Source organism: Phascolarctos cinereus, unplaced genomic scaffold (assembly GCF_003287225.1).
Source record: "Phascolarctos cinereus isolate Bilbo 61053 unplaced genomic scaffold, phaCin_HiC Scaffold_726;HRSCAF=1367, whole genome shotgun sequence".
In the NCBI taxonomy this organism is placed as follows: Eukaryota; Metazoa; Chordata; class Mammalia; order Diprotodontia; family Phascolarctidae; genus Phascolarctos; species Phascolarctos cinereus.
This window is the reverse complement of record NW_027556098.1, coordinates 286297216-286309006: the sequence shown is the minus strand read 5'-3', so window position 1 is coordinate 286309006 and position 11791 is coordinate 286297216. Positions and strand designations below refer to the sequence as shown.

Sequence of the window (11791 nt, the reverse complement as noted above, 5' to 3'; positions counted from 1 at the left end):
AGTAGTAGTTGTCCCTGCTAAGGGAGGCAGAGACTAGTGAATCACTTGAGTTCAGGTATTCTAAGTTGCAGAAAGGTTAAAGCCAATCAAGTGTCCTAACAAGTCTGGACCAACAGGGTGAGGCCCCAGGATTGGGGAAAAGATTGTGTAAGAAGGAGCAAATTGTTCCAGGTTGGAAAAGGAGGAGGCCAAAGTTTCTCTGCAAATCAGCATTGGTGTCAGGCCAATAAGGAGCCACTGCATTTCCTGCCTGGGCAAGATAAGGAGATAGATGGAAGGAAAGAAGAAAGATAGAAAGGCAAGAAGAAGGCAGACAGGAAGGAAGGATCACTCATTCCGCAAAGGTATATTTATTTTATGGAGAGCTCTATCCCACAGAAGGCCTATTTCCAGTTCTGTTGCATCAACACATGCGTAGGAAAGTAGCTAAGAACTTTATTACTAGAACAGAAAAAACTGCCAAGAATTTTTTTCAGACCTTCTCATGACCTGGCTTTCTCTTAGAGAAATCCAGCATGAAACTGTGCAAGTTGAAATTGATGGCGTAGGTCAAAGGCCTCCATGGACCCTTCTGAGGAGACTGAAAAAAATTAGTTTCCAGGTTGGTTTCAATCATGATAGTTACATTATATCTGCCACACATCAGAACTTCTCCCATGCATCTTGTGCCAGATTCATAACAGCTTTAAAGAAATGTGGGAAAACAAAGTACTTACCCATGCAGCTGGGGAAATATATTTTCCTTGGTAAGGTACATAATGTTCTTTAAGGCAACATAAGGAAGGGAACAGAGGAGTCCTAGAAAGCTTTTTTTTCCCAGCTGCTACTCTTCTCAAGGTATTAGGGAGAAATCTAAATGTGGAAAAGATAGGTATGTGTATATCACATATATTTTCAGTGTTTCCATAATGCTTTTTGTGAGTGCAAATTAGTAGATAGGAACAGCTACTGATTGATTGCTAAGAGACAGCAGCATGTAACCACCTGAGCTGTGTTTGCAAGGGATCCTGTGGCTTTTCACAGTAAATTGACTGGTATTACTTGGGGAACTCTATTCTACTTCACTGCACACACGGGAAGCTTTATCAAATATTTTGTCACACTAAAACTAAAGATAGGTTAGAATTAAAATGACCTTCTACAGTTCTCAACCCTGCAAAGCCTCTTCAATTTCCTCCTTCCTAGAGATTGGGCTAACCTCCAAGGTACTGAGAGCTCAGTTTGCCAAATGGAAATAATTCAGCCATGCAGATGATTTGGGTTTATAGCATCAGGCCGAAAACCTCCACGGAGCAGTAGAGGTTGGAGGGGACCAAAAATTCAGTGGAAGGAAGGAAGAAAGAAAGCATCATTCTTGATAAAGACAAGATATTGAGGGAGCCTAGGAAAGGCTCATAAAACACACACACACACACACACACACACACACACACACACACAATATACACACACACTTTGGCTCTATGTCCTTATGTGTTACAAGCAGGAGTTTTAATACATCATAGTAACACATGTAAATTTGCATGTCACAAAATAATTACTTACAGAGGGAATAAAATGTTTTAAGATATAAAGTATCAAAAGGTATCTAGGTGGTACAATTGGTGGCATGCCAGACCTGGAATCAATTAGTAAGACCTGAGTTTGAATCAGACCTCAAACACTAACTAGCTATGTGACCTAGTAATCTTCCACAGTCTCAGTTTCTTCATCTATAAAATGGGGATAACAATAGCACCTACCTTACAAGACCATTGTGAAGATCAAATGAGATAGTATATGCAAAGCACTTTGCAAACCTTAAAGCAATAGGTGTATGTACATGTTAGCTACTATTATAACACTTACAAAAAGCAAAATTTAAAAATGACTAAGTTACTCTCTTACCATTCCCTATGTTGTTTACTGTAGCTGGCTGCCTACTGTGCACACCTGAGTCTTCCCTCTTTTAGCACCACTTGCCCTGCCTTTTACCCAGCACAGAGATATAGCTAGTCCCTCCACGCTGCCTGTAGACCTGTGTGCCCTTGGCATGGTTCTCCTTTCTTTTTGCCTCTGTAGCAACATAACTTTTCAGCCTGTCACTTCCTCAGGGCCTGCAAATCAGCTTTCTTAGATGAAATATAGTTATGTGACATTTAATTCATAATCATGTATTTGAGAAGGTGGAGCGTAGGATTTGGATCTGTGATTTAATTAGTGTACAGAATTATCTATGTGAGAACTCCCCCACCACCACCATTTCATCAATCAATCCACAAGTACTTATTAAACAACTACTATGTGCCAATCACTTTACTAGGCACTGGGAATACAGAGACAAAAATTAAACAATCCCTGTCTTCAAGATGCTTCTATTTTATTGGGGGAAATAACATGTATATATGAATCTAGCAATAATAACCACTCCTGGACCATAGAGATGGAGGTTCTTGCCCCTTTTCCTTCTCTACCTCAGAGGCCCTTCTCACTGGACTCATAAATGAAGCCCTAACTGGGTTTTTCTGAGGAATCCTGGCATCTCATTAGTTTTCTCACGTTCTTTAGCTTGTTAAACATCCATTCAAACAACTCAGGGACAATTTTATTTAAAGCTCAGGCTTTGACTCTGATCTAGGAGTTCCCAAAAAGGTGAGTATAGAAAGGTACTGAATGTGCATTTATGAATCAAGTATGGGACAAATATGACAGAAAGACTTAAACTAAACAAACAGCAGTACTAACTGCTCAACACATACTGCCAGAAAGTTGGTATGTAAAAACCATCCAAACCTGATACACTTTGAAGGATTGTTGATTTTATTTTTTGCCTCAATTCTTCACTCTACTCCCTGAAAATCCATGTATTCTGTCCATCTAGGTCAGGGACTGGACTCATCTACTGGCCAGCCATGATCTTTTCTCAAGAGTGCTGGAATAGCTTTCAGGGACTACTTCAGAAGTACCACCAGCCCAGAGCTAAGGACCTGAACTCTCAACCTCTTAGGTAGCCTCTAAACCCAGACACATTCATCTCAGTACTCATGCTCATTTCCCTAAGGTTAAGGAAGAATAAGCATGAAAGAGGTATCCCAAACTCCATGATCAGGCTTGCCTACACAGAGCATGATCTCTGTACCCGACATGTGCTCATGGTTACATGGAGGTCTAAAGGGATTATAGTGAACTGCTCTTCCTTCCCTCTAACCTTTCTTGGGAAGCAGCTTTATGTACTTTTGACCCACAGCTGGAAAGAAGAGAGAAGAAAGCAAAAGGCAAAGTCAATCGCTTTGTAAAGGCCAAATGAGCCATCACTCTTTCTTCTCAATGGCCAATGAAGAGGTTCCCTTATCATCTAAGCATGTAAGTCCATAGTACTGAGTCAGTTCTCCTTCCTCTCCCAGCTCTGCTTCTGACTCTTCATACTTTGCCACCATAGCTCAGCTGCCTTCTCATCCTGGAACATCCTTCCTCCTCTCTAGTCCCTTTCTCCTGTTGATGAATTTTTTCCAGGCCTCTTTTTGGGGAGGACCCTCCTGACTATTTTTGACTCTCTGGACTTCATCACCATGCTGTAATGTGTGTTTTTCCTCAAACCTCTATTTTTTAGCTCACTTTTATGTGTTGACTTCCTCAATTTGAATTTAATCTCCTTTAGGGCAGGGACTGTCTTTCATTTTTTGCTTGAATTTAAATCCCCCATGTTTAGCACAGTGCCTGGCACACTTCCCCTCCTGGCTGCCCACCTTGGGCCTCTCCATCAAACTCCAGGAATGTCATCATTAAAATCTCATCATCAGGCAAGACTGATGCTGCCTTGGTATCCACACTTCATCAGTAACCTCGCTCCTCTAACTGGAAGGCAGGAGCCTATGAGCTCCAAAAGCTTTATTTAAGGAGAGGGCCAGGACCAGCCATCTCTTAATTTCCTACACTCCTTTGGACCTCCCCATTATGCCCATAATAGCATCATCCTTGGGAAACCTCAGCATCCTGTCTTCCCCCACTGGACTGTAAGTTCCTTGAGTATTTGTATCTCCAGTACTTATCACTGTGCCTAGCACAAAGTAGGTACTTCATAATTGTTTATTATCTAGCTGGTACATAGTTGGCACTTTATAATTATTTATCAACTGACTGGCACATAGTAAGAGCTTGGTAAATATTTATTGCATGCATTTCCTCTGTTGCCTTCCTGGCAGAAGCAGGATGATCAGTTTTGCACATGCATTCTTCAACCCTGATATATAACCATAAAGAAAACATTTACAAGGTAACATGGTGAAGATGAGGGCACTAGCAGCTAAGATGATAAAGAGAAGCTTCATGCAGAAGATTATACTTAAGCTGAGTCCTGAAGTAAACCCCAACTTTGAGTCTCAAATAATTGCCTAGGGCATTAAGAGGTTAAATGAATTTCCCATGGTCCCTTAGTTAATATAAATCAGAGACAGGACTTGAAGCCAGGTCCCCTTGACTCCAATGCCAGCTTTTCACCCATTTGGCCATGCTGCCTCTCTGCAATGTATTTCTAATTGATGTTTAAAGGTGGTACTCCCTATTGGAGATATTGTCATAACTGGGAGATTCTGGGGGGAAATCAACCCAAAGAATTTTTATTGATGGCATATCATATACCCATTTCCAAGACCAATATAAAGAAATAACTTGGGCAAAAGGGCTTTTTGGTGGTACTCCTGAAATTGCTGTTTCTACTTATAGTAGAAAGCAGTCCCTGGCCATGCCCCTATGCAATTCTGACTACTACAATCAGTTTTCTATTCAAGAGAGACAGACAGACAGACAGACAGACAGACAGACAGAGATGAATGAATAAAAGGTTGGTCATCTGGTATTAACTTGAAGATCTTCAGTAGTAGGAACATTTCCATCATAACACATGTCCATTGTGTTATGAAATTTCAATTTATAATAAACATTTGCTTCTCGTTAACTGTCATTCATTGGCTTTAGTTCAGTCCTCTAGGATTCAAGCTAACATGCCATGACAGCCCTTCATAAATTAGAAAACAACTGCTATGTCTATCCTATATCTTCTCAAAACTAAGAATCCCCAGATTCTTCAACCAATCCTTAGATCACATGTTACTTTTCCTATAGTGTCTATTTCACAATGCATTTGAAATGACTTAACATTATTTAATTCTTCACAATGAATATGATTCATTAAATATTTTTAGAGCATACAAAGGTACTTTTTTTGAAACTGAGGAGCAATAGAGCCATAAAAATTATAGACTGCTTCAGGTATCTAAGACTTAGAGTCAGAAGGCCAGGGTTAGTCCCATATTCACCACTTCGGCAATGTAATTAAACATCTTTGATCTCTACTTCCTGATTCATAAAACAAGGATGGCAATAACTGCCCTCTCTAACTTCTAGAGCTGTTTCAAGGATTAAGTGAGATGATATTTGTGGAAGTACACTGCAAATGCTAGAGCGTTATCATTCTGTTAATAAACCTTTATCCCACAATAAATTAAGAAATACATATGAGGGTCAGAGATTACGATTACTAATATGAAGACAATGGGTCCTAACTTGTTGAGATGGTAGTGTTCTCACTTGTAGGTAAAGTGTCACTTGAAAGGCAGAAAACAAATGGATAGTGAGTTTGACCCAGCATAAAGACAGCCTAGGTTCCAGTTCCACTGAGGACATTTGCTAGCTGTGTGACCATGGCAGTCACTCAACTTTCCTGAGCCTCAGTTTCCTCATGTGCAAAATGGAGATAATACCTGCAGCAGCTATCTCCCAGAGTTATTATGAGGCTCAACTGAAATATTGTACATAAAGGACTTTGCAAATCTAAACAGGTTACATAAATTCCAGCTATTAATAGCACCCAAGAGAAAACAAGTTTGAAGATGATGCAAAATGGCAGAGGCAGCAGCTGCATAGTAGATATAGAGCCAGCCTCAAATGGAATGGGTTCAAATCTTACGTCATACCTATTGGCAATATGACCCTGGTTAAGCCACTTAACTTCCAAGGAGCTAGATAACTCTCTAAGTCTATAAATTTTAGAACTGAGGGCCTGTATTGACAAAAAGGAATTTCCTTACCAAGCAGTCTCTGTAGTAATAAAATCACAGTTTGGGTTAAAAAAAAAATTGGAGAATGTAGAGGCTTCTTCCTCTGAAGGAGTGTGCAGCACAAGAGCTATTTTTGATAATAAAAATTAGTAGGAATTGTAGACCTCAAATAGCAATATTTTCTTCAACATTGAACTTTATAAAGGAACATGTAAAAAACAGTACAAATGCATAATTATCAAAGAAAAAAAGTCAATCAACAACAATGACAAAGAAAATACATTTTTATTGCTTATTTTTGTATGTTGTTGTTTTTTTTTTCAGAGCAAATTTGGGTCTATAGAATTAGAGAATTAAGGGACTTGGTCCTATAGGTAGCTAGCATAAATAACATACTTTCTCAAAGAAAAGTGCCTGTTCGTATAAGGTACATTTTCTCTTTCAGGGCATCATTGAACCATTTGGCTATTACCTCTTCCAGGAAACTGGATGGTACCCCAGGGTCCCTACACAGAAATAATTTACCTCCCAGTGAGTATTTAACTCATCTTAGCTCACTACAGACTCTGACCCTTTAAAGAAAGAGACTGATTCCCACAGAAGCTGCTGGTATTTCATTTCCATGTCACAAGATAATATTAGGGATTAATAACCCTGTTACTGGGAAGAAAAGAACTCAAAAATTGGTTGTTTTGCAGTTCCGAACAGGAAAATAGGACATCATAAAGAGATGGAAATCTCTAATCTTTTCTGTTACCGAATCCTAAAAAGTATACTCAATAGGCCTCTTTGCACAACAGGGATGCCGATTTCTATGGACTCCAGTCATTTACCTTCATCTCCCCTTTTTTTAAAGAGGCTATCTGGGGTGTCAGAGACTGATATATATCCCAGGATGGAAGCCATTTCTAGAACTGAGCTTAGAACTGTAAATGAAATGAAAAGAGGGAACAGGATTATGGGAAAACATGAGGCCACCAGTTTTCTTGCTTTGATGTTGCATTTAGGAAGAGATGGTAAGTAGAAAAAATGTGTAGCTGACGTTAACACTACTTTGAGGCCTTACAGAAAATACAGGTAGATAAGAAGTAAAAAAAAAAAAAGATTTTTAAGCCAAAAAGCCTAATAAAGCCCATCTTGAGAGTAGTTCAGAGATGTGGGTCTTGAAAAGAGCACTGGATTGGGGGAGGGGAGATGGTCAGGATACCTGGCTTCTGGATACACTCTATCACTCACTAGCAATGTGGTTTGGGCAAAATAGTATTTCTGAAACCCAATTTTCTTGTAGATCAAATTAAGGGCCTGGACCAAGTAATATCAAGGCCTCTCCTGAGGTCTAAAATTGGTAAATCTAAGGATATTCTTAGGGTTAACTGGATGCTTGCTATGATCTGACTTCAGCTATTAAGCAAATACTTGGTATGGGAAGATGTAAAAGATTTTTTTTCAGGTCTTATTACAGAGCCACAGTATATACTACTACATTTGCCACCTGCTGCTGCCTCTAGACCCTCAAAAATGAACCACTGGAAACTGTCTCTGGAAGGTGAATATCCTGGGACCATATGTCCTCATTTTCACCCAGGAGATTTCCATATCTTGCTATAATCAAATCAACACTACCTGACTGGTCAAAGGGATCCCCTATTGTTCAAGTTAGCATTTCTGCAACCTCCTCGAACTAAATAGTCCTCCCTGGAAAACATTGCCCAATATACGTTGTTTCTCCCATTAGAATATAGTAATTCCTTGAGGGCAAAGATTGTCTCTTGTTTGTACTTATATTCCCAGTGCTTAGCACAGAATTTATTCAGTCATTTCAGTTGCATCTGATTCTTCAGTGACTCCATTTGAGGTTTTCTTGGCAAAGATACTGGAGTGGTTTGCCGTTTCTTTCTCTAGCTCATTTTTTAAAAGAAACTGAAGCAAACAGGCTTAAGTGACTTGTCCAGGGTCACACAGCTAGTAAGTGTCTGAGGCCACATTTGAACTCATGAAGATGAGTTTTCCTAACTCCAGGCCCAGCACTCTATCCACTGCACTGCCTAGCTGCCTTAGTATATAATAAATGTCTAATGAATGCTTCTTTCACCCATTCACTCATTCATTTCATTTATGTGTGCATGCATAATATATGTATTCGTTGTCCCCTCATTGGTTCAGCATACATTAAGCCTTTTGATCCTCAGAACATCCCTGTGGTGTAAGAAAAGCTCATGAGGAGGCAGTGTGGAAGAGTGGATGGGGTGACAGTGTGAGGAAGACCTGGGTTTAAATCCCACCTCATATCCTTACTACCTGTGTGATCCTAGGCAAGACACAACCACTATCTTCCTCAGTTTTCTTATTTGTGACATGAAGATGAGAATAGCACTTGAGAGAACCCAATGAGTTAACACATATAAAATACTTTGTAAACCTGAAAGCCTTATTTAAATCTATTTTTGTCACAGGAGGAAGCTCAGGTGAGAGGAATCACATGACTTGTTTGTGGTCCCACAATTTCTCCGTGGAAGAACAATAAAATAAGCTAGTATTTATATAGTGCTTTATGGTTTGTAAAGAGTTTTACTTATGCTCTCTCAGAGCCTCACAACAACCCTATGAGGTACAAGCTTTTATTAACCCCATTTTACAAATGAAGAAACAACTGAGGCTGAGAGGTTCAGAAATTTACCCAGGATCACAGCAAATAAATATCTGTGGAAAGACTAGAATTCATGCTTTCCTGACTTCAAATATATGCCAACTGGCTATCCTCCACAGACTTAACAATTTTAATACTGATATTCTGACTCCAAGTACAGTAATGTTTCCACTACTTCAGTCAATCAATCACACACTTCATCTCTTAAATATGTTTGATTTGCATTACATTCAAATCAAGAGTCCTATTGAAGAATCTCTAGGTACAATTTCCTCAGTGATAATCTTTTCTGAAAATAAAATAATAGCAATTCCCAGCATTGAAATGCATATGAGGTCGACCATGGAGTGAAATTTGATTTCAGTTTCTCAAGAGACACACACTACATATGTATCCAAGTAAATTACTTTCTGTCATTAAATGTAAACATACCTGTAAATATGTGTGATAAAATTTGAATTCCTCAGGAGCTGATTATCTTCTTTCTGGATTTTGCAAGACATTCTCTCCTTTATTCTATCCTGCTATCTTTCCTTCAGCTACATCATACTTTGTACCCCACCCACTAAAAAGGGGTATTGAGGAGAAAAGAAGAGTTTACAAAAATGACCGAAGCTCAAAGGAGCCAAAGTGTCAGAGAAGTGAGAAAGAATGGCCCCATGAGGAAAGGGTCCATGGCATTCATTTATCCTGCAAACATTTTTTTTTACAGGCATTCAAAGGGACCTCAGAGAGCTTCTGATTAAATACAGAGTCAGAAGATACGGGTTCATATCCCATCTCTGATATTTATTTATGTTGGCTCTTTGTTATTCAGTCATTTCAGTCATGTCCAACTCTTCATGACCCCATTTGGGGTTTTCTTGGCAAAGATACTGGAGTGTTTGCCATTTCCTTCTCCATTCAGAGGAAACTGAGGCAAGCAGGGTTAAATGACTTGCCCAGGATCACACATCTAGGAAGTGTGTGAGGTCACATTTGAACTCAGGTCTTCCTGAACTCCAGGCCCAGCACTCTAATTACTGTACCACCTGGATGCTTGTTATTTATTACAGTTGGGCAAATGATTTCTGCTTTCTTCTAGGCCTTAGTTTCCTCATCTACAAAATTGGGGAGTTGAATTATATGACCTATAAACTCCCTTCCAGTCCTAAATCTATTATTTTAAGGCCTTTTAGTCTAATTTGTCTAACCTGAGAAGAAGCTCACTCTACATCACCTTCAACAAGTAGGCATCCAGCCTTTGCCTGAAGACCTTCCAGGATGGTACAAACACTGCAAAGAGTATTGTTGACCCTGCCCCACACCATGCCAGTATGTCAACTCCTAGGAAAGGGCAGGGATTGAGGAAGGGAAAATGCCAGCAGCTACTACAAAACAATGAGGCTTTGGAGAGACATATAGAGACAAACAAATTATCATTTACCTTGTTCTCCCTTCTATTTGCTCACTGGGCTCCTATGAACTTCTCAGGCTTTCTCTGCTCCAGCAAATGACTTTACTGTTTGCCTCAGTCTATTGGATTTTGGCTTTTCTCAGACACCTTGGTACCAGCCAAGGCTGGCTTTTCAATTTACACTTGCTTGACTCCCAGTATAGACACTGCTTTTATCACCCCCAGGTAGAGTTGCCTTTACCCCACTAAGAGGTTTACCTCACCAACCACACATGACTTCAGTGGATATGACAGTATTGTCTGGCTCTGAAACAGTGCACTTGAGGTTGAGAATAGCAGAGTCCATGCCACAGTACAAGCCTCCAGGAGAGGAATTCCAGAAACCACAAAGCTAAAACATCAATTATTCCAATCACCTGAGAACATAGCAGTGCTGGAAGGGATATTTATGTAGTTTTGAAAGTGGCAAACTCTTAGTTTAGACAGAGGTTAGAGTACTACAAAGCAGCTTTCCCCTTGTCCTTACACATTCATTACGTGGGTGGAGGACCGTCCAGCATTCCTGCCCCAAGGCAAATTGCTAATGGAACTCCAAATCCAGTTATTCCCAAAGTAGTAAAGGTGACCTTTGTGGTGCCCCATCCTGTATAGCAGGTTTCCAGCTGTGTCATGTCCTGCCTCACTAAAAATAGCCCCTGGCTAGACAATGCAAAGATCTGTCTTCAGGAACTCAAGGAGAAGCTTAACTACCCTCCCTCTCATGCTTTGAGACAAAATAGCCAACCATACAATTCACTATTTCCAGCAGTCCAAGAGATTTTGGGACGACTCTAATGATTAGGAACTTCTTCCTTTAAATTGAATCAAAATCTGGTTCTTTGCAAATTCCATCCACTGCATCTAATTCTGTCCTCTGGGGAAGAGAAAATGGCATCCCTCTTGCACAAATACACTTACACATGCTCTTGAGCACATCACCACTTGCCATGCTCATTACGCTTGTATCTAAACTCTGGTCTTAAGGTCCTCAATCTTGAACTAGGGCCTTCAGAAGCCATCTAGTCCAATCCCTTCATTTGCCAGGTGAAGAAACTGAGGGAGGTTAAGTGAGCTGCCCGGAGTCACACAGTGACTCACATTAATATCTTCCCAGATGCAGAATAAATGCTTGTTGAAATGATTTGAATTAAACTGAATGTGAGGGCTACTGGGTATTCAGACCTATGCTTTTTCTGATACACATCTTTAAAGCCTTTCTCCTGACAGCTCCCTGCAAAACGGGATCACTTTTGTGAGGATCAATATTACAACTACATAACACCTTATACCAGCTAGACAGGAAGGGGAAGTCTGCCTCTCCTTGGTCCTAGAACCCACTCTTCCTAGGGAAACACAATTCTAGACTCCTCACTCATGCTGAATGCCAAATTGATTCTGATAATCCCTGCCCAGATGCACTCCTCCCTCATATTCACTCTCTGTTCCACATATATACTTAGGAACTGATTCATGGCACATGCTTGTTCAAGTACTCATAGATATCTTTCATATTCCCCAAAAGTCTTCTCTTCTTTAGCCTAAGCACCCCCAGTTATTTCAATGGGTCATAGATTTGAAGCTGTAAAGAAACAGACATCTAGCCTTATTTCCTCATGTTAGAGGGCCCAGAGAGGGTGACTATTTTGCTAAAGGTCACACAGGTAGCAAGTGACA

At 40.0% G+C, this 11791-nt stretch overlaps 1 pseudogene; it reads right to left on the bottom strand.

Annotated features, from left to right (window-relative positions):
• The window catches only part of LOC110201709 (WD repeat-containing protein 70 pseudogene), a 38298-nt pseudogene extending 27226 nt beyond the window's left edge, over positions 1-11072 (bottom strand).
• Between the last annotated feature and the right edge of the window lie 719 nt (positions 11073-11791).